This window comes from Odocoileus virginianus, chromosome 11 (assembly GCF_023699985.2).
Source record: "Odocoileus virginianus isolate 20LAN1187 ecotype Illinois chromosome 11, Ovbor_1.2, whole genome shotgun sequence".
NCBI lineage: Eukaryota > Metazoa > Chordata > Mammalia > Artiodactyla > Cervidae > Odocoileus > Odocoileus virginianus.
The window spans coordinates 31,430,270-31,452,939 of record NC_069684.1 but is presented as its reverse complement, the minus strand read 5'-3'; positions in this window follow the sequence as shown (position 1 = coordinate 31,452,939).

Below are 22,670 nucleotides of genomic sequence, written 5' to 3'. Positions count from 1 at the left end.
CATTTCACCAGCTCTGAGGCTTTCTACAAGTAATGGGAGGTGGGATGGGGCTCAGATTTCTCATTTGCAACACCACTGTCATTTTACCCTTGTACATCATTTACATGAGCATCAGTGAGCAAGAAAGGTGTCTGTTGGCTTCAGAGTGGCAGGCAGAATAGGGTCCTTCCCAGAGATGAGCAAGTCACCCACCCCATAATTATGAACATGAGACCTTCTGTGGCAGAAGGGATTTGAGATGGGAGATGATCTCGGATTATCCAGGAGGGTGGGCAAAATCATCTCATGATCCTAAGAAGGGAAAGAGAGGAGCCTGAGAGGGTATATGATGGTAGAAGCAGAGGTAAAAGTGAGCTGATTCCTGGATGGGGCCACGAGCGAGGAATGTGGGCACCTCTAGAAACTGGAGGGACCAAGGAAAGGGATTCTTCCCTGGAGCCTCCAGAAGCACACAGCTCTGTCCACACTTTGGTTTTAGTTCACACAGCTCTCTCCACACTTTGGTTTTAGTTCACTGAGACCCATTGTTGGCCTTCTGACCTCCAGAACAGAACAATAATAAACTGTATTGTTTGAAGACATTTAAGATTGAGTCAATTTGTTACAGCAGTCATGGGAAACCCATATGACAGCGCTTCGTCTAAATCCAGCTGCAGCCTGTTTCCCTGCTGAACGTGAGCTGATAATGTTTTTCTCCACATGAATATTGCAGTTGAATTAATGAAATGAATCACCAACTTTAACCCCAATTAAGCAAAATTTTATCCAAGAAACAAAAATTTTATTCTTGTATTGAAAGAATGTTATTCAGTCATTATAACAGCCATCAATAAAAACATGGAAATTTGTTTCCTCTTGTTATACAAGTACATATATCAACAACAAAGTTTCTATTGTATAGGACAGGAAACTATTTTCAGTATCCTGTAATAAACCATAGTGGAAAAGATTATGAAAAAGACTGTGTGTATACATAACTGAATCATTTTGCTGTATACTGAAACTGACATAACATAGTAAATCAACTATATCTCAATTGAAAAAATAAGTACATGCATCATATTCTCAAATTTCCCTCTTGATCCACAAAGCCTAAGAGAGTTACCACCTGGATCCTTCTAGGAAAGTCTCCTGAGCCCTGAGTAAGTCCTGGGGATGTCCTGGCCTTGTGTCTGAGCAGGTGTATGTTCAGCACTGGTCACTTTTACCAACATGTGTGACTGTGGTCACATTCCTCTGTGTATATGTGGTTATCCACTAAAAAGCCTATTTCTGTTGTATGATGGTCACCGGGAGCCATTTGAAGGGGTGGCCCATACCTAAATGACTTTATTCAACACTATTAGGATTGCAGCAGAGTCCAGTGCCTGGAGAACCCCATGAACAGACGAGCCTGGTGAGCTACAGTCCATGGGGTCTCAAAGAGTCAGACACAGCCGAGCATGCACACATGCACTCACAAGAGGAACTGGTGTTCTGGGTGTCTGTGGAACCTGCTAGAAGAGGCTCTTGAGAGGGGCCAGGTGCACCATTCATGGGAGGGGAGAAGCAGGTGAACAGTCATAAGTGTTGAAGGCTCTCACACCTCCTGCCCACTGGGGCCCTCTGAGAGAGGCTGTCAATGACGGGCATAGGTTTCTTGAGTGAATGAATGAATGCATGCATGAAGGGGGTGGTGTTTATTTTCTCCATTTCACATCTGGGGACACTCTAGCCAGATGGGTTGCTGCTGCTTCTGCCAGCTCAAGGAGGCATGCTGGTGCCCGAGTAAGACTGCCCTGGTGGAATCCTCTGTATACTTACAGCTGCGTGGCAGTGGACAAGACTCTTCATCTCTCTGTGCCTCATCTCCAAAATGAGAGTAATTATGGCCCCCTGTCTCTGGAGTGTGTGAGGATTCATCACAATTTGCAAGAGCCCGGAGGGTGTGTGAGGGGTAACAACCACCTCATGCCTGTGATTCAGACACAGGTTTCAGCCTGCAGACCTGTGATCCTTTTGCTTCACCACATCTGCCTTTGTAAAGTGTGAGGGCTCAGACATGTCAGAAAGAGCCGGTGCCGTGGGGGTGGCCAAGGAATGCTGCACCCACCACTCATGGAAGCAGCAGCACATGGAAGAGGTGCTTGGTCACCTGTGTGTGGACGATGGTCCAGCATCCACCACCTGCCAGTCAGGGGCCAGGGTGATGTGGCAAATCGTGCAGGCTTGGCCCTTCCCGTGGGAACTTTGAGGAGGGGGCGACTTCCCCTACAAGGGGCTATGGACAGGAGGTACACAGAGTGTCTCCATTCCCATCCTGAAGACATGGTGTGGGGCAGAGGTGGGGATGTTTGGAGCTAAGAGTCTGTTGTTGTTCAGTCACTAAGTTGTGTCCGACTCTCTGCGAGCCCATGGACTGTAGCACACCAGACTTCCCTGTCCTTCACTAACTCCTGGAGTCTTCTCGGATTCATGCCCACTGAGTCAGTGATGCCATCCATCATCTGCTACTCCCAGGAGAAGTCCTTAACCAGCACCAGTTGTCCTGTATCTCAGCATGGGCTAGGATAAGAGACCAAAAGTACAGCCCTGGATTTCTTAACCAGAGTGGGACAGAAAACAGCCTCTCTCTTTAGGTGGGCTTCTTCACAGAGGGGTGGTGCCTTGCTCTTTGTCATCCTCAGCTCTGTAGGGACTCGTTTAAATCATGTTCAATTTCCCTCCATCCTCTCCTTCCTCTTGGAGAGCTAACATTTTCCAGAGTCATGAGGTTCCCCACATGCTTTCCCTGCATCAGTGGTTCACGTCTCCGTTTCCAGCCCATCTCTCCAGCAGGAGACGTCTCACCACCCTGATGGCCCAGAGCCGATGTTCTTTAGTTTGCCAAACGTTAGACTTTCTCTCCTGGGAGGGCTCCTGCCAGGAGTAAAACACCCTTCGCCTTCCTAGGTGGCGGGATGGGGGTTGGGAGGGCAGGGTTGGAGAGCAGCGTGCTGGGTCTCTGCTCTCATCTGAGTGGAACACACAATATCCCCCCTTTCCCTATTTGTCCTTCAAATCTTGGGCCCCATGGACCCCTAGTTTGTAAATAATTCTCCCCATAGTGACAGTTTGTCAGCTCCTCTTAGAAACCATTTTGGTCCCCAAACACAGTTAGTGGGAAGGACCTGGAGTTACAGTAATCTTTAATAAAATATAATGAATGTGAACTTTGCAGAGCTTTCTCCTGTCTGTAAATTGGTTTCTCTCAATGCTGTTGTAGTTTATGCTCAGGTCTTCTGTCGAAAAGTCTTACCACAGGCCTCTGTTTCCCCTGAGTCATCTTATTCACTCTGTCTCTGAAGTTTCTCTCTCTCTTTTATTTTTAAATGTCTCTTATCCTTTTTTTTTTAAATTGAAGTAGAGTTGATTTGCAATATTGTGTTAGTTTCAGTGTATAGCAAAGTGATTCAGTTACACATACACATATATGTTTTCAGATTAATTTCCCACATGTGTATGTGTGCCCTCACTTGTGTCCAGCTTTTTGCAACCTTATGGACTATAGCCCTCCAAGGTCCTAATCCCAAATGTTAGACTTTATCTCCTGGGAGGGCTTCTGCCAGGAGTCAGGCATTTTCCAAGCAAGAATATTGGAGTGGGTAGCCATTTCCTCCTCCAGGGGATCTTCCCAACCCAGGGGTCAAATCTGCATCATTTGCATCTCCTGCATTGGCAGGCAGATTCTTTACCAACTGGGTTGAGTCTAGAGTCCTTTTCAATCAAGAAGCAAACGTATGCTTCCTGGGTCTCTATAGCTCTGGTGGCCAGAGGAGGGACCTGCATTTCTTCTTTTCTTTTTCTGTTGGAGTAGTGTGTATGTTATGTGTATTAGTCGCTCAATCGTGTCTGACTCTTTGCAACCCCACAGACTGTAGCCCGCCAGGCTTCTCTGTCCATGGAATCCTCCAGGCAAGAATACTGGAGTGGATTGCCATGCCGTTCTCCAGAGGAACTTCCCAAAAGTTGATTTATAATGTCGTGTGAGCTTCAGGTATACAGCAAAGTGATTCAGTTATACATACATATATATCTATTCTTTTTCAGATTATTTTCCTTTATAAGTAAAATAGTATAGTTCCCTGTGCTATACAGTAGGTTCTTTTTGGTTATATAATTTATATATAACAGCATGTATCTGTTGGTCCCAAACACCTGCATTTCAGTGGGGGAAGAAGAAGGGAGAATCACTGCCTTCAGAAGGCTGGTGGGCTGCTGGCCACTCTGCCCTTGCAGATGACCTCTGCCAGTGGCCCAGACCACACTTTTCTCTGGCTCCCCCTTTCAGAGGTAACCTCACACTTCTTTCCCACAACCCACGTGGCTGAGACTATGTTCTTCAGCTACTCCATCCTTCCTGGTGGAACAGTCCCTCTGCAGGTCATGCATCACCGTCATCTCTAGTGGCAGGCCAGAACACTGAGTTGCATTTCATTCTCAGATGTGATTTAGATGAGGAGTAAAGGACATGGTCTGATTAGGAAAAAAGCCACTCAGCACAATACAGCTCTCTGCGCTTAACCCAGTCGGGGAGCCCACGCTTTTCCACATGGATTTGTGTACTTCTCTGTTAAGTCATCAGTTTCTTTTGTACATCTGTGAGCTTCTCCTTTTTCTTTTCATTAAACGCCGGCGGCACTCTTCATGGTGTTCAGTACCATGAAATAGAAAGCAAAGACTTTGTTTTTCCTCTTGAGAGCAGGTGTAATTTTTACTCACTAAATCACCTTATAAAGCTGGCTAGTTTTCACAAAAGCATGCTTAAAGATTAAACAAGGTCCCCCTCTCATCAGTTGGGTGTGTGTCCTTTGTAGAAGGGTAAAGAAGAATATTAGAGCAGAGGGAAGTTGAGTTTATTATGAAAAGTCCTTTTCATTTTGGAGGGCAGATACTTAGGAGATGCCATCTCTCCATCACCTGTTCAGATCTGTTACTGGAGGACGGCAGCAGCTGTGACATAGAGGCTCCCTTTGTATTTTCAGCCAGCATTTAGTCCCCCTTCTAACCCACTTGTCATCAGATATTCAGGGAGTGCAAACTCCTTACAGCAATAGACTAGTCATGGAGGGATTCCCCAGTACAAAGAAAAACCGTGTCGGAGCTCCTGCTGCACAACATTTGAGGGGCATCTCTGAACACAGCTTATCTGGGACTTCTTGGTCATCTCTATGGATAACAGCGCTGCTTGTTCTGGGGGTCCTGTAGGTGCAAGTTCCCCCAGAGAGTGACCTCTCCTGCCACGTCTCATTTGTCTCTTCCTACTCCCAGTCCTGACGTAGACCCTCAATTTTATCTTGTAGACCGTCACAGATCTCGCTTTAATCCTGCCCTCTGCTGACAGATGTCCAATCACTCCATGATCATTTAAGTGCCTGCTGTGTGCCAGGGCTGGTGCAGGGTCCTGGGGGTGACATTTAGTAGCTTACAGACTAGCAGAAGGACAAGTACATTAACTTAGAGGAGACAACAAGGCCCTACTGTTTAGCACAGAGAATTATATTCAGTATCCTATGATAAACCATAATGGAAAAGAATATTTAAAAAAGAATGACATGTACACACTGGTACATTTTAAATGCATAAATAATAAGTCCCTATTGTATAGCACAGGGATTTCTGCTCAATGTTATGTGGCAGCTGAATGGGAGAGGAGTTTGGGGGAGAATGGATACACATATATGTACGTCCAGATCAATTTCTCCTGGGCTATCACAGGGTGAAGGGTGATAAGACCTCAGCGCCACACAAAAGATTTTGGCTGCAGGACTAAAGGTCACCCTACAATGATGCCTATGTCTTCAACTCATGCTCAGACAAGCCCACCCTTGGCCACTGCATACCTGGGCTCCCTACTGTAAGCAGAGCCAAGAGAATTTGACTCAGGTTTAGGAGTGAATTAAGCTGGTCACCTGAAGCTATCACAACATTGTTCATCGGCTATATCCCAATAGAAAATAAAAAGTTTAAAAAAAGAATATATGTATAACTGAATCTGTTTGCTGTACATGAAACTGTATTCAACATCCTGTGATAAACCATAATGGAAAGAAATATTTTTTTTAAAGAAACAAAAAAAAGTATGAAAGAAAAGACTATGCTTGCAATAATTTACTAACATGACATTGGCTAAAGCATGTCCTGTGGCCAAGCCCAGGGCCAGGAATGGTGCCTGCCGACAGTGGGCATGTAATTACCTGACTGCAGTCTGCTGGGGATAGTTCTAGAATTCACTCTTACACCTGAGTGAAATTCTCTTGGCTCTGCTTACAGTAGGGAGCCCAGGTATGCAGTGGTCAAGAGTGGGCTTGTCTGAGCTGAGTTGAAAACACACACATCATTGTAGGGTGACTTTTAGTCATGCGGCCAAAATCTTTTGTGTGAAGCTGAGATCTTAACACCCCAAACAAGTCTGAATCTTCTGCGATGAAATTGCTCCTCTCTTCCCAGGGGGGATGAGGAGGGGGCAGTGGTGATATGCAGGTTTATATCATCACTCAGGAGACATCTTATCTAAATCCTCATAACAGATGTTTGGCTAAAGGTGAGACTGACACATAAGCCGCTTAGAAGTATTGTCAAAACCCTCATAATCTCTCCCAACATATTTAACCAGTGCGGTCTCCACCCAGGGTGGCTGGCACACCGAACCTTATCAATGTTTACCAGATACAGCTCTGAACAGCCAAGGAACAGGTGACTTTGACACAGAGAAAGGACTCTTTCTTGCTAAGGAGCACGGCAGTGCGCAAGCTGTGGGATATTCAGAGGAAGATGCACTATTGGGTCAGGCAAGTTTTATCTGTGTGGTTTTTTTTTTTTTCCATTTATTTTTATTAGTTGGAGGCTAATTACTTTACAACATTGCAGTGGTTTTTGTCATACGTTGAAATGAATTAGCCATGGATTTACATGTATTCCCCATCCCGTTCCCCCCTCCCACCTCCCTCTCCACCCCATCCCTCTGGGTCTTCCCACTGCACCAGCCCTGAGCACTTGTCTCATGCATCCAACCTGGGCTGGTGATCTGTTTCACCCTAGATATACATGTTTTGATGCTGTTCTCTTGAAACATCCCACCCTTAACAAAGATCATTACATCACCAGTCCAGAAGGTGTCCTGACTGTCCTGTATACCTTCTCCTGCCTTCCTTGCTTACAAATGTTCCACGAACAGTTTTGAGTTTTCCAAGAAAAGCTGATCCTGAAGTCTTCAGTCATGATGGCTGTCACTTCCCTACATCTTGTTTGAGGTCCCTGTCAAAACAAGATGCATTTAACAAGGATCTTTCCTTTGAGACCCGAAGATGAGTGCTTGATGAAGGAGCTGTAGGTGAGAGTTGGGATGGGTTTGCATGGAGGAGGGGATGGCCTCCTTAAAGAATGGCCAAGTTAACGCTGAGAGACTGGAGCTCATTCAGGCAGACTCTGTCACCTTCTAGCTCAGGGGATCCACAGGTCCCTCTGACTCCTCCAGTCTAGTCTGAGTTCCTCAAGGCCAAGGAGATGTTGCTTTTCTTGTGTGTCTCTGAGTACAAGTTTGTGGCTGAGAAAAAGTTCAGAAAATGTGAAGAGAGAGAGAGAGAGGAAAAAACGAGGGCAGGGAGAGTGGAAGTTTGAGGCTTCCTGGAACTTGAGAAATTAATATAAGGCCGCCAGGTGTCCCCTGCTGCTCAGTGGTCCTGGCTGTCCAGACACTCGTAGTCTTTAAAGTCCAACTCAAGTTCATATAGTCTAGTCAGATTCTGAGGATCCCAGCTGCAGACACAGTGGAGGGAGGTCTAGACTGTAAGCACTCAGCTCTGCTTCTGACTTGCTGTGTACTAGGTGCTGTGGACAAGGCAAGGGACTTCTCTGGGGCTCAGCTTCCTCATCTATAAATGGATTAGTTTCCTTTTCTTCTCCCTTTCTCTGTCCTCCCTCCCTCTTTCCCTTCTTCTCCCTTCCTTTTTCCCCCTCTTTTCCTTCCCACTTACTTTGTATCCATCTATCTTCTTTCAGAAGTTTATGGTATAGGAGCCCTTTTTCTGACAGTTACAGCATCTTAAGATTCCTTGTGTAACAAAGACAACAATATTAACAAACAAGCCAACCAACAAAGACAACTATTATGCTGCTTAAATGTGATTTGAGAAAAGTTGTGACCATGTATGGCCAAAAGGCTCCAGTTCAGTTCAGTCACTCAGCTGTGTCTGACTCTTTGTGACCCCATGGACGGCAGCACTCCAGGCTTCCCTATCCTTCACCATCTCCCAGAGCTTGCTCAAACTTATGACTATTGAGTTGGTGATGCCATCCAACCATCTGATCCTCTGTCACCCCCTTCTCCTCCTGCCTTCAATCTTTCCCAGCATCAGGGTCTTTTCCAATGAGTCTGTTCTTCGAATCAGGTGGCCAAAGTATTGGAGCTTTGGCTTCAGCATCAGTCCTTCCAATGGATGTTCAGGCCTGGTTTCCTTTAGGATTGACTGGCTTGATCCCCTAGCAGTCCAAAGGACTCCAGGGGAGACCAAAGAAAAAAGAACCTTATTTCAAAGAGGTCTGTTTCCACCCAAGTCTGTGTAGATCTTAGATGCCAGTCTCCCACAAAGACACAGAAATCCATCCCTCCAGGGCTATAATGTGGCAAAGGATGAGATGAGATGGTGGGATAGCCTCACCAACTCAATGGACATAAATTTGAGGAAACTCTAGGAGATAGTGAAGGACAGGGAAGCCTGGTGTGCTTCAGCCCAAGGGGTTGCAGAATTGGACACAACTTAGTGACTAAACAGCAACGACAGCTGTCATAAGCTCATCATGACATTTGTAGCAAATGTACCTTTGTTTCTTTCACCATCTCAGTTTCTCTGAGCCAAGAGTGTCTTTTGGTTCTTGAAGACCGTACTCTTCTAGTTTTTTTGTTTACTGAAAGGAATGCAGAGCATGAGACATGACACGAGATGAGTTGGGGTCTGGTAGGAATGTCCAGACTCATTACTGGACCAGTGGGGTGAGCAGGGGGAATACCTGTGTAGGTGTCCAGGCGGGGGGTGGGGAGAACTCTGGCTGGTCCCTGCTTCTTGGAGGCCTTGCTGCTGTTACCATCCAGCTCCTATTACCCTTGGCTCCTGTTAACACGACAGAGATGAATGAGGAATTTGGGTGTGTCACTAGGGTCAGCTTCCTGCAGAGGTGACATTGCCATTTTCAGGACTGGATCCAGGACTCTGGGTAGCAATTTCCCCACCAAACCTATTCCAGGGCTGTATCTTATCCTCTGAATTTTTAAGTGTGAGTGAGTCATTGCACACAAGGTCGTCCTGTCCCGTCCTTTTAAGCCAGTTCACTCTTCAGGTATGACCCTGGCTAGGATCCTTCCTCTGGGTCAGTGGGATGCTGTTCCCCTATCACCGATGGGAAACCATCCATGCAATGTCACAGCGAGGTATGTGATAAAAATGATGGGGTAAAGTTATGTTGTAATTAAAGTGAATTGATTATACATTTCTTGAAACTTTAATTAAGAATTATTTAATGAATGTCTCATTTTGATCAATCTTAAGGCATTGATACAAATGAAGAATGTCTTATGAAAAGGCAGTGATGCAGCAGCAATTGTATTTAATTCTCAGTTGAATGAATTTTAATCAGCAGTGGTATTATAGGATCCGGGTGCAGAGATAACCGACCTTGCTAGAAGGGAGATGCGTTTTATTTATAGGGTCTGGGACCTCCTTCCCACCCAGCTGAAGCAAGTAAAGAAAAATCTCTCTTAAACAGAAAGCTGAGCCCCAGAGAAAGGAAATTCTGGTTAAATGATTGTTCAGAGAGTGAAAGTATACAACTGCCTTTCATCCCAGCTTTGTTACAGAAAATCCTAACAGGATGCATGGGGCCACCTGCATGGAGAATAGGGAATATTTTTCGTAGGTTTTTTAAAGGGAAATATAACATATGCAGGCAAGTGTGCAAACCATACCGTTTGATGAATGTTTGTGAAGGGAGCACGCCTGTACCAGAATGGCAAAGGCCAGGCTGAAGGACATTTCAGCACTCAGGAGTCTCCCTAGGCCCCACCTTCTGATTTCTACAATGATCAGTTTGTTTTGCTTGTTTCTTTCTTTTTTTTTTTAACTTCCTATGAATATAATCATAAAGCATATACCCTTTTCTGTCTGGTTTTCCCCCCCTTAACATCCTGTGAGATTAATCCACGTTGCTTTATGTAGCAATTCTTTTTCTTTTTGCCATGGTCAAACCAGTCTACAGTTTATTCACTCACTCCATTGTAGACAGGCAATTGGATTGTTTCCAGTTTGAGTCCACCATGAATAGTGCTGCTGTGAACGTCCTTGTGGGATTTTGGTGAATGAGTAAATGTGTTTCTGTCAGAGATACACTGGGGACCAGGAGACCGACCTCTTCTCTAGCTGCACCAAATTTACAAGTGACTTCTCATCCTGGTTGTCTGATGATGAGCCTCTGCATTGTCATAAGACTCTAGCTCTGAATTACAAACTGCTCAACGCAACTGCCCAGCAAGAAGATCTGCCTGTATATACACTGTCTTCATTCTAGGTGTGAGTGAAGCTTGGGGCATTGCTGCCACTCTCTGACCACCCCCTTGGCTCCCCCTTTGCTCCAGGTGCCGTGGCTGTTAACCACTCACCTCCACATTTGTTACACCAGAAGAGTCAGGTATTAGGACAAAGCCCAGGGGGGACATCTTGCTACTGCTCCATGGACTGTGAGACTCAGCTGGAAGACTCGGAGACTGGGAGTGACTCATGGCTCTGGGCCGGGGTCCTCTGGAGGCATCTTTACTCCCGTGTCTGGGGTCTAGTCAGGATGACCAGTCAGTAGCCCTGCTGACAATACACTATTCCTGGCCTTTCCATGGAGCTTGGCTTCCCCATGGCATGGCCGCCCTGGGGTGGTCACTATTCTCCCAGTGGAGTGTTCCAGTGGCTTCCCTGGTGGCTCAGTGGTAAAGAATCCGCCTGCAAGGCAGGAGATCTGGGTTTGATTCCTGGGTTGGGAAGTTCCTCTGGAGAAGAGAATGGCTACCCACTCCAGGATTCTTGTCTGGGAAATCCCATGGACAGAGGAGCCTGGTGGGGTAGCCAGTCCATGGGGTCACAAAGAGTCAGACGCAACTGAGCTACTAAATAGCAACAACAACAGTGTTACAAGGAATTTATCACAAATGTATGTATCAGCCTCCAATGCATTGCTCAGACAACCTGGGTTATGGTGCAGTAACAAGCAGCTCTAAGCCAGCGGCTCTGCACATCCAGGATCTGTGTCTGCTCACACATAACTTCTGAAAGTCCTTGTGACTCTCCATGTCCGTCACCTGTGGTCTCTCAGGGACCCGGTGCAATGGAAGCATCACTGTAGTGGCAGAGGGGATGGACAAAGCCAGAGGGTTTCCTATCAGCAGTCAAGCAAGCACATGGATGCCACTGCCCACTGGCCCAACCAGTGACAGGTCCCACCCAACTGCAAGAGAGGTGGGGGAAAGGTGGAACCCCAACATGTGTCTGGCAGGGCATCAAAGCATGAAGTGGGTAAGGATAGACTCTGTCTACACCATGTTTTAAAATACAGGTTTTATTATCATTTAGGTATGGCAAGGCCACCAGATCAAGAAATAACTTCCATTGAAAAGATAGTTTGTTGGGCTCACATATTCCAAGGGGAGGGGACACATCTTTCAGGGAAGCACCAGGGTTGATCAGGGGTCAAGAGAGAGAAGGAACAGATGCAGATAAGAGCCTTTAGTGTGGTTTCTGTGGAAAGCGACAGACAAGGTGGGGTAGTCAGGTTTAGGACTGACTAATGTGTATCACTTCCCTGATAGCTCAGTTGGTAAAGAATCCACCTGCAATGCAGGAGACTCCGGTTCGATTCCTGTATTAGGAGGATCCGCTAGAAAAAAGATAGGCTACCCACTCCAGTATTCTTGGGCTTCCCTTGTGGCTCAGCTGGTAAAGAATCTGCCTGTAATGCGGGAGACCTGGGATTGAACCCTGGGTTGGGAAGATCCCTTGGAGAAGGGAAAGGCTACCCACTCCAGTATTCTGGCCTGGAGAATTCCACGGATATATATAGTCCATGGGGTCGCAAAGAGTCCGATGCGACTGAGTGACTTTCACTTTGATTATCACTTTCAATGTGAATGATGTCAGTGGACTTGGGGCAGTCCCTAGTTGTCTGGTACCTGCCCTGGGGTGATGAGGGCAGGTGGATAGTACCATGGTGTTGATGGAGGAGGCGATGGGGGAGTGGGCTCCAGATTGGGTGGTGTTGCCTTGGAAAGCACACTATCTCAGAGATTGGCTGGTCCTCAGAGGGGCAATCCCTCCAGGGTCAATAGGGTCCCATGATGTCAAAGCATCAGAGATACAGGAAACAAAAGAAGCAGTGATACAAGCACACCTGGGCATTGAGGAGGCGAAACAGTGGTAGATGCAGAAGTTAATGACTCCTGGCTCGGACCTCTGTCTCCCTGTCTCCTCTTTAATCTCTGTTGTCACTGGCTTCCTGCTGTCCTAGTTCTGGATGTCCCCTGATGCTCCACTGGCCTCGTCCACTTCTCACACTGTCCTGATGCAAAATCTCAGGAGGTGATGCTGGTTGGCACAGCTCATCTCTCCTCCCCAGGTCATCGGTCACTCTGCCCTGCAAATAAAATGCGTGGATCCAGCTGGGTCTGACCAGGGATGAGGAGCCCTCAGGTGGCAGGGAGCAGACCTTTCAGAAAGAGCCCTGGCAGACAGTACCAGGGGCTCACAACTCTATGGATTCCTACCTCCACAAAGTACCCTTTGGGATTAAGCAGACTTGGCTGGGTTGCTGAATGAGCGAAGCAGACAGAAACCATCATTTAAAAAGCACCAGTGGCCACACGTGGCAGGACTCATCTGAAATGGGTTCAGGGCTGGCTGGGACCTGGAGTGGCCTGGCATCTGCAGGGTCCCTGGGAGGTGGCCATTAGCTCTGGGCAGACTCCTGGGGACTGGGATGCTGAACAGTGGAAGGTTACGGGGCGCCCAGCGGCTGCACTATGTGTGTCTCTCAGACTGATTGTCTCATTTTGCTGGGCCCCATGCTGCCAGAACACAGAGCGCTGTTTACTGCCTCTGTATTCGATCAATCACTTATTCATACGGTTGAAGATTATGGCTGCTCATTTGCTACTTCCAGTCCAACTTGTCATGGCGCGTCTCTGGGGAGACATCCACACAGCTGTGTTAAAGCCATCTGACTCCTTCTCCATGGCAACAGCTGGGGAGGCTGGAAACCCCACCGGCCACCGTGCATGAGTTGGAAGTGAACTCCCACCCGAGCCCACCTGCCCGGAGCAGCAGCGCGCAGGCGGGACTCTTCATTAGCACCTCCATGCCTTCCAGACGAAGCTCACCATCACGCTTGGTGGGTCGCAAGCCATTCGTCATTGGTGGGGCACATGGGCATGGCTGCCAGCTCTCAACAAGGTGCTCTCACTCTTCCGGGGTAATAAGATTCAATCTATGGACTGCTTATTGAGAGAGCCTGTGAGCATCGACCTTGGGGGCTACTAGCAAGTTTTATTAATCAGGCTGCAGTTTCCGGCCAGTCCCAGCTCGTAGGAAGAGACAGGCAGTATCTAGCATCAGAGAGGCTGACTGCCCGGAAGGAAGCACGGCCTCCACTCCATCCTCTGGGAGCTGCAGAGCATGCGAGGAGGGGAAACCCTCATGGTGGGAGGGGTCCCTGGGGGCTGCCAGTGCCCATTTTTGGGTGCTGCAGGTCAGCAGGGAGGCAGGCAGGGAGCTCTCACCAGCAGGCTTTGCAAGTCTTAAAGGGGCGCCTCACAGTTCTGTGGATAAGCAGCCAGATTCTTATCTTGGCCAAGAGGTGTGTGAGTCACTGATACTTGATCAATACTCAAAGGGTCAGAGCTCACCTTCAAATCAAGACAATCCACTTCTGCTTGGGGCCTCAAGTATACATCCCCAAGAGAGGCGCCCTGGACACAGCTGATGGGAAGAGAGGCATACAAGGGCTGTCTCTCGACTTTCCCCTGTTCTGCGATCTTCTCTATCCCCAGAGCAAAGATTCATCTCTGGCATCTGGCATCTCATCTGCAGGTCTCAGGGAGCCCTTGCCTGTGCCAAGCCCATGAATGCCTCCTGGCTGCACATCTTTTTGGAGAGCCAGTGTTTAACTAAGCAGTCTGGCACTTTCCAAACAGAAAAGTCTGCTTCTGGTATTCATCTCATGCTATTCGGAAAACCTCATTCTTTCACAAAAGGTTCCTGGCACCGCTGAAGCTCATGCTTGGTTCTGACTCGACCCGGCACGGAAACTGCCAGGGAGGTGGCTCTCTGAGGCCTGCAGTGTCCAATTGGTTATTAATCACCGTAAATCTGGAATAATCTCTGCAAACATATTTTGTTCCCTACAAATATATTTGTGCCGACTTTCTCTAATAAATCTCATGTCAGACGGGCTATTGTCTCTCTTCACACAGCGGCTCCCAGCTGAAATATTTAAACAATATATGAGCAATAATAAAAAACGCTTGCTGCAGTCACTTTTGTTTTAGGAAAACAGACGACAATAGGTAGCAGATTTATTACTTACAGAGGCCTCCATTTGGGGCTGTATTTTTTTTTCCCCCTGGCGGACTATTTGCTGGCTTTAAAAATCACAGAAGAACTTCATGAAGCCTCCCTGGCTTTATGCAAAAAGGACAAGACATTACTCTTCCTAATGAGAAAAGATGTGAAACAACCTAAGAAGGAAAAATAAGAAGCTTCTTGGAATCTGGCTCCATTATTTTCTCCCAGACTCTGAACTCTGATAAGGAAACACAAGGAGATCTCCAGCTTTCTTTCCAGATTTATCACCTCATAGAGTTCCCTCCTTTATGAAAACTGCCATCATTCTTGCCCTAAATTTCCCCCACAACTGTGATGAGCTAAGCATGGGGCTTGAAAAACAGTCAGCGGGATGTGGAGAGAGGGCATTTTGACATCACAATTGTACAAAGAGGGATGACTCAGGATGCTTTCCCGAAACTCTCTTGCTTGGGAAATCGAATAGTACAACTAAGACCCATCCTTCCCCTGGATAATGTTTTCAGAATCACCCAAAGAAATATTTATTTCCCCAGATTGTACCTGTCACCTGGGAAAAATGCACAACTTAAAAGTTGAGAGTTAATGTTACATTTGGTGGGCATGGTTCTTGTTTAGTCGCTAAGTCATGTCTGACTCTTTGCGACCCCACAGACTGCAGCACTCTAGGCTCCCCTGTCCTACACCATCTCCCAGGTCTTGCTCAAACTCATGTCCATTGAGTCAGTGATGCCATCCAACCATCTCATCCTCTGTCCTCCCCTTCTCCTCCTGCCTTCAATCTTTTCCAGCATCAGGGTCTTTTCCAATGAGTCAGCTCTTCACATCAGGTGGCCAAAATATTGGAGCTTCAGCTTCAACATCAGTCCTTGCAATGAATATTCAGTGTTGATTTCCTTTAGGATTGACTGGTTTGATCTCCTTGAAGTCCAAGGGACTCTCAGGAGTCCTCTCTAGCACCAGAGTTGAAGAAGTTTGATGGCCTTACTGAGATCTTAAGCTCAGGACATGACATCTCAGACAGCTGAGAGGGACTGCTCTGAAGAGGTAAGGGAGGAGCCGGGATATGTAGGAGTTTCTGCGACAAAGACCACATATTTGGAACATCAAGATTACTGCTCATTGGAGAAATCCAGTTGTATCAAGATAAGGAATTTAGCATTTTTCTATGTATTGGAAGACAAAAGAGTTTGGGTTCATTGAAATCATTCCTTTGATATGTACCTCAGCTATCTGGGGCCAATACCTTGGGCTTTCTCATTCTGAGTCCCCTCAGGGTACACCACTGGGGTGGGAATCCTGTTTCTATTCTGAGTTCCCTCAGGGCTCACCATCATGGCAGCTGTAAGGTGATGGCTTGATGGCAGTAGCATCCTTTGTTTACTGATATGGCAGCAATGTTTTCATGGACACACTCCATTCCTGTTAAGTAAGTTCCCATACAGGTGAATGCAGTAAATAGGAAGAGCCCGGCATCTCCCTGAGAATAGGAAATCCAGAGGAAACATGGTACAAGGCCCACAGATTGCATCTCCCTGGGACAGGAGACAGGAGGAAGGTGTGGAAGAATAAGAGGCTACAATCTACAGTGAATTCCATGGCAGGTCATGGTGCTGCTATTCTGTGAGGTATTTATCAGTCATCAAAGATTATTATCAGGTTAATCAGCAGGGGAAATTGCACTGGGTAGTGAAGGACACTTGGTTGCTTGTTGTGTGGGGTGAGGATTGTACAGCTGGGGTGGGTGCATGGGAAGACTGGCTTCTGTTTTTTCCATATGTTCTCATGTAGGTGAAAATATCTGAGTTGCCCAAATAAATGCCTATGAATCACACAATTGGACATTTAAAAAACTCAACTACAGCAAAGAGTGTGGGGATCCACTCCAAGCCTCTCATGAGAACACTAGGATGGGGGAGAGTCATCCGTTATATAAAGGACAGTCTAGGTGGAGAGCTACTCAGGGGACATTTGTGTGTGTAGTACATTCCTGGCTACACTTCAGCCACATCAAGACATCAGCTGGTGGTGCCTATCTAACCTAGAAGTGCTGCTTATAGGATTGCTTTTCTGAGAAGTTCTACATAAGCCTGGTTGCCTGAGGAAGGTATGCTCTTTGAAATAACCCTTGTGCTGGGGGAAGGATTGCCCCTTTTATTTATCATCCTGCAAATCCAGACTTTGCTGTGTTATCATGGCCTTGTGCCAGGCCTTTCACTCCTTTGGTACACCTGCATGCTTCAGGCTATATTGAAAAACCAAGGGAAGGATGAAGGTGTCTAACTTTCACAGGAGGTAGGAGAAGTGAGTCAGTGTACCTAGCCAAACCTGGAGAGATGGTGGCTGTGAACCCTGGGAGGGGCCTGGGACCTACCAACATGTCCAATCAGGTGGTGTCCACATGAGGAGCCAGGTGAGAAGCTGGGGACACAGATCAGCAGAAGGCTGATGGGGTCAGAGATCCTGGGGTCCAGTGGAGGCAGGGAGCTGAAGTTGGTTCTCAAGGGACACGTCCCTGAGATGTTCCACTCTCTCCATCTGAAAGAGGACATGGGGAGTTTAGCTCAGAAGACAGGAGAATAGCACCACCAACAAACACCAAAGCAATGCTGATGTGCAGCTAAGAACAATAGCCGAGACATGGAAACAAGCTAGATGTCCATTGACAGAAGAATGGATTAAGAAGATGTGGTATATATACACGATGGAATGTTACTCAGCCATTGAAAAAATGAAATAATGCCATTTGCAGCTACATGGATGGACCTAGAGATGACCAGACTAAGTAAAGTGAATAAGAAAGAGAAAGAGTGAGAATCATATGATATCACTTATATGTGGAATTTAAAACGTGACACAAACGAATTTATCTATGAAATAGAAACCGACTCACAAACAGAAAACAGACCTGTGGTTGCAGAGGGGTAGTAGGGGTTGGGGAGGAAGAGACTGGGAGTTTGGGATTAGCAGATGCAAACTGTTATGTATAGGATGGGTAAACAGCAAGGTTCTATTGTACAGCACAGGGAACTATATTCAATATCCTGTGATAAACCATAATGGAAAAGAATATGAAAATGAATATATGTATGTATAACTGAGCCACTTTGTTATAGAGCAGAAATTAACACAAATTGTAAACCAACTATGTATGTTCAGTCATTCAGTCGTGTCTGACTCTTTGCTATCTTTTGGACTGTAGCCCGCCCCCCCCCCCACCCCCCCCCGCCCGGGTCCTCTGTTCATGGGATTCTCCAGGTAAGAATACTGGAGTGGATTGCTCCTCCAGGGGATCTCCCCAATTCAGGGATGAAACCCATGTCTCCTGAATGTCCTGCATTGTAGACAGATTCTTTACTGCTGAGCCACTAGGGAAGCCATAAAACCAACTATACTTTCATAAATTTAAAAAAGAAAGCAAAAGCCACACGGCAGAGGCACCAATGTCCAGAGGCACGATGAGAAGCCTCCAGCCCCCATGGAACTTAGGCTGAAGCAGGGCTGTCCTTCATCATAAAATCAAGATGCCAAGGTCTCCAAGAAAAGCCTCCAGAAAGCCCCCCATCACCTGTCCATTCCTGGAGGGAGGGCTGGCTCTAGAGACTCATCAAACCTGCTGGGATCTGGAATCTAGGGATGGCTCACCTGCCCCTCATCTTTGTGGCCAGTTTCAGCATGAACCCTGTGCTCCTTCCTTCACTCTTAATCCACAGGTGTCTGAAGCTCTGGGGTCCAGGTGGAACTGGGAGGTGTTGGTGCCCCCAAGGATGCAGAGACTTCACAGTCTGCAAGAGAGACCCTTAGAGAGTGCAGGCCAGTTGGCAGGAGAGCCTTACCAAGTGGGTGGGGGCAGTGGGTGGGGGTGCCCCTCCACCCCCCGAGCAGACAAGAAGGCAGAATATTTTCTACAGAGAATTGAAGAACAATAAAGAAATTAAGTTCATTTCCCCTTTATTACCATGTAGAGATGATGTTTTACAATGTCAATGATAAAGTCTCCACCCTGCTGGGGTGGGTGCTCCCTCCTGACCCCCGCATAGCACTGGGTCCAGGGACATCACATTCAGGGTACCTGTACCATTTACGTACCCACCGTCACCCAAGACAGAAAGAGTAACTGATCATGGGCTCAAAGTCCTTCACAATGCAGCGCTGCAGGCTGCTGCCTTTGAATAGAGCTGTCCTTGGTTCTTAGGAAGAAAGCCCAGGGCCCCTTGTGGTCACTTGGTTCCTGGGTCTCCTGTGGATCCTGCCCAGGATGCTCTTTGGGTACATCTTTGGTTCTTCCCACTTCACAGCAATGTTCTCTCTGCACAAAAATCCCCTGCCTTGGGCGTCTCTGAGAATCCCATCCCCTTGTCCTCTTGTCAGCCTGTGCAGGTTGGGTTCCAAGGCAGATTAATGGCCCGCGTTTGCCTGCATGATTATTTCTAATGGGCTGATTTGAGAAATACGCTATTAATCGCTGTCACATGCTGGGCTAACATCATCTCAGGGCGGCAGGAAACCCAGCATCTGCTACGTGGCTCCATGGAATGTTTCCACTCCACAGGCTCAGCACCGGCTGCTTTTCACATGTTCCCCTGTGGTTTCAGCCAAGAGAATGAGTGGACATCCACGGCAAAGGGCTGTGGGATTTGCCCTGCCTTTTGCATCCCCTTCTCCTTTTTTTTTTCTTTTTTAAATCATTTTCCTATTTATTTCCCTCCAAATCATTCTGGGGCCACAGCTAGGGTTTTGAATGGGTTTCAGAGTCAGGGACTTGGGTTTAAATTCGGCTTGACCCCCTTACTGGCTGTAGGATATTCTGCATATTATCACTTTCTGAGTGCCTCAATTTCCTACCTGTAAAATGGGGTTAATATTCCCCCTCTTCTGGGAGACGCTGAAGACATGGGACATATTCTTGGCCCTCAGTGAATGAGACCTTCCCCAGGGATTTCCCTACACGACTCCCAAGAATACCCTCCTGCATCTTATAAGGACATGCTCCTTTCTCCTCTGCCCTGACACAGCCATATCTCCCTGACAGTGGACTCATGTGTGGGAATGTGGCCTCTTGTTTTCTCTTTTCTTCCCCCTTCTCCTCATCACTAAGATGTCCATTCAGTGCCTCTTCATCCTTGGAAAATGTGCTGGACAAGCAGGAATGTGATTTAGTGTATCTGAGATCTAAGGTTCTGCCTGCTATGATTATGGAGATCATTAGACATGGTCAGGTCCAGAGGGACCAGTGCCAAGGGTCTAGTAGGCAGGAGAGTTCATGGTCAGTGGTAGAGAAACAAGAGTGAGAACTCAGGGAAGAGGGCTAAAGTGGTGGGGAGAGGGGAGACAAGGCTGGAAAATGACAGGCCTGAAGTCTATGATTTGTGAGAATCAACTAGAGGAGCCCTTGGATCCCTGCTGCTGCTGCTAAGTCGCTTCAGTTGTGTCCGACTCTATGCGACCCCATAGACGGCAGCCCACCAGGCTCCCCCATCCCTGGGATTCTCCAGGCAAGAACACTGGACTGGGTTGCCATTTCCTTCTTCAATGCAGGAAAGTGAAAAGTGAAAGTGAAGTCACTCAGTCGTGTCCGACTCTTAGCCATAGACCACAGCCTACCAGGCTCCTCCGTCCATGGGATTTTCCAGGCAAGAGTACTGGAGTGGGATGCCGTTGCCTTCTCCTAGTGGATCCCTAGATACTGTTTATTTTCTCTCTTATTCCTTACTATCTTACATAAGAGTAATGATGCTAGAATTAGTTCACCTATCTATCCATTCATTTATCCATCCAACCATCCCTCAATCCACTCATTCATCCATCTATCCATCCATCCATTCATACATCTATCCATCCATCCTTACTGTGAACCCACTCTGTGCCAAGCATAGGCACTGTGGGATGTAGAGATGAACACAGCATGCTCCATTTCTTCATCATTGAGAGGGAAACCTGACTGCCAACAACCAATGGTGATAAGGGCTAGGAACTCTCAGAGGAAGGAAACATCAGCTCCTCTTGGAGGAACTGTGGGTGACCTCCAGAGCTAAGCCTTACAGGATATGTGTTAACTTATCCAGAGGAGGGATGAAGTTAAGAAATTTGAACAGACCAAAGCAAGTGGCCTGATGAGCCAGACAGTGGACAGTGTAGCTGGAGTCTCTAGAAAGGGGCCCTATACCAAGCCAGGAGGACAACTAGGGCCAGACAAGGAAGAGTGTGGCATGCTATTGTGGATTAGCCAGGACCACTGAAGCTTCTGAGCAAGAGGAGCTCAGTCTATCCTGAGTATCTAACAATAAGTGCTATCCATCTATCCTATGGTTACCCATCCAACTTATAGAAATCCATCTATCCTGTGGGTATCCATATATCCTATAGATACCCAGACATCCTTTAGGAATCCATCCATCCTATGGGTATCCATCCAGCCTATAGTTATTTATCCATCTTACAGGCATCCATCCATCCTATAAGAATCCATTCGTTGTACAACTATTTATCCATCCTATGAAAATTCATCCATCCTATAGCTATCCATGGGGTTTCCCTGGTAGTTCAGCTGGTAAAGAATCTGCCTGCAATACAGGAGACCCCAGTTCAATTCCTGGGTCAGGAAGACCCTCTGGAGAAGGGATAAGCTACTCACTCCAGTGTTCTTGGGCTTTCCTGGTGGTTCGGATGATAAAGAATCTGTGTGCAATGAGGAAGACCTGGGTTTGATCCCTGGGTTGGGAAGATCCCCTGGAGAAGTATTCTTGCCTGGAGAATTACATGGACAGAAGGTGTCTGGCAGGCTACAGTTCACGCGGTCGCAAAGAGTCAGACAGGACTAAGTGACTTTCACTTTCATAGCTATCCATCTGTCCTGTAGGAATCCATCCATCCTATGAACACCCATGCATCCTATGGCTCTCCAGCCATCCTGTGGGTATTCACCTATAGGATATCTACATATGGTTGATGAGAGGTAGAGGCAGATGCCAGGATGACTATGATGGTACTGCCCCCACCTAAGGTTGGTGCTTTTCAAGGTGGACCCAGAGAAAACGGGTACATAAACTGAAGACATATAATTGACTTGGTACCCATGGCAGTTACTACATTGTCCATGAAGGAGCTGTGACATGAGAGAATCCTCTAGTCATGCTGGGGTTGGAAGCAGGTCATAGCGTCTCACTTGAGGCTGACTGTGTTTTGAGAAGGTTTGCCTCTGCAGTGGTTGCATTTTAGCAGCCCAACCAACACCCAAGCAGGGGACAACCCCTTGAGTTAAGGGATGTGTGGGGTACTGTGGGAAGCACCATAAGGAGCCTGCAGCTCACCGGGGCATTAAAGGAGCTCCTAGCTCATGGTTGGATCCAGTAGATGACTTTGGGGAGAGTGAATGGAGCAGTGATATGCTAATATTTACTGATCTATCCCAGTGCTTCACATGGATGTTTGAAGGATGTCCATGAGACAGTCGCTATTATAACCCCCACTTTACAGATGAGCACGTGAGGCACAGAGAGGTTAAGTAACATTTCCAAGATCACACAGCTGGGAAGAGGCAGCTCCAGAAACGGCTCTAGGTTATTCTGACCCCCCCAACCCACTTTGAGTTAAAGAGTAGGTTCCAGGCTTCCGTCTTGGCTTATGTCTCCAGCCTGGATAATGCATATACTCCCTCCTTCCTCTGCACCTCTTGGACACTTGCCCCCTCTAAGCTGAAACACAGTTTACACGGATCCTTCATGCCCCAGCAGATTTTCCGGTTTATTTGTGAAGCTGAAGAGCAGGAGGTGTTTGTGGAGTGAGCGTCCGCGGTGAGGCCTGCGTGGCTAAGTGGCAGCTGCGCCCCCTGCGGAGCCTTGGACTCGGGCACAGCAGCTGTTTGCAGGAGCCCAGGCCGCCTCCGCCGCCCTCGCGCTGCGGCAGGGAACTGTTATTGATTCTAACCAGCCATTTGTTATTGGAAAATGAAGGTGCTGGCATTTGGCAAGCCGCATGCTGTGTGTTTATTCAATTCAGAACCTACACAAACACATTCCTGGCTCCGGAGGGCGTAGCTGGACT